The sequence below is a fragment of the Aethalodelphis obliquidens genome, unplaced genomic scaffold (assembly GCF_003676395.1).
Source record: "Aethalodelphis obliquidens isolate GAN/ISIS:26980383/991018 unplaced genomic scaffold, ASM367639v1 scaffold11, whole genome shotgun sequence".
NCBI lineage: Eukaryota > Metazoa > Chordata > Mammalia > Artiodactyla > Delphinidae > Aethalodelphis > Aethalodelphis obliquidens.
This window is the reverse complement of record NW_020837955.1, coordinates 20,540,935-20,542,168: the sequence shown is the minus strand read 5'-3', so window position 1 is coordinate 20,542,168 and position 1,234 is coordinate 20,540,935.

Sequence of the window (1,234 nt, the reverse complement as noted above, 5' to 3'; positions counted from 1 at the left end):
TAAAGTTTTCCAGTCCTCTGACGTCAAAAGGCCATTCAACACACACCTCTGCAGGCCCAGTTTTAGGGTTGGTGGTCCCAACCAGCCTTAGCTGGCTTGCACTGGACAAGAACTTGCTCCAAGACAGTCGGGTTACATGAAGCTGGGAAGGTATGCAATTAAAGAGGACAAAAGGGAAAGACAGAAAAAATAACTAAAGCAAGCTTAGCCAGGGAAGGCAGCTTACAAGCAGAGGGGTTTTTACAAGCTGTTCCCCTGTCTGTCGCTCTGAAAGACAAGCTCAAGAATTCCTCTTAGCTAGCCATCAGCTTTCATCAACTCTATGAGGTACGGTTTCACAAGAAGATGAGCAGATGTTTGGTAATTAGGTGTTTGTCCTGCCATATAGATGGTGCCACTTAGATAAAATTTACCTCTGGGAATAACTCTTTCTCTGGGAAAAATCCCCAATTTAAATTCCTGTAGTTAGTTAAGGGAGGAGCAGTAGTTTCTCTCGAGCCCACAGGCTCTCTACTGCCTTTAGCTCAAAATAACCCACATGCCAAAGTAGCACATCTTGGGGGGGGGGGGTCTGTTCTGAGCTCTACACTTGTCACTTAACCTCCCTGAGCCTCAGTCTCAACCTCTGTGAAATGGGGACAATAAAACCTACCCCATGGCGTTGTACGAGGAGATGCATGTGGAGTGCCGGCATAGGGCCTGACCCACGGGAAGCCCTGGTCAGTGCCAGTTCTTGTCAGTAACACAGAGACACACAGACACAAAGACCACTCACGTGGTTACGGAAGAGGATGAGGCCAGTACTGAACCCAAGTTCCGCTGCTCACCGCTCAAAAGGCCAATACTAGGGGGACAAGTGTTGGTGGGAAAGGAACGTCTGCTTGACTCAGCAGTCTTCATCTGGCAGGGGTCGGCTTCCTGTAAAAAGAACTTAGGAATGTGTGTCAGGCCTTTATCTGTGTCTTCAGGGAACTGGGAGTTCTGTGCCTCTGCCCTGTGGCTGGTCTGTCATCTAAACTGTTACCAGTTTCCCAGCACAACAGCTAGTCTTTGTTTTTACATCTTCATGTTTCCTAACCATTACTCTTAAGCCAGCCTTCTGAGCCTCAGGGGAGGCCTGGGAGACGAAAGCTTTGCTACAAACAAGAGGCAGGTGGAGGACATGGGTTGGGGCTGGTGGGGGGAAGGTCTGTCTCAGGAAGACCCCACAGGACCCTGCTTGGTTACAGTTACA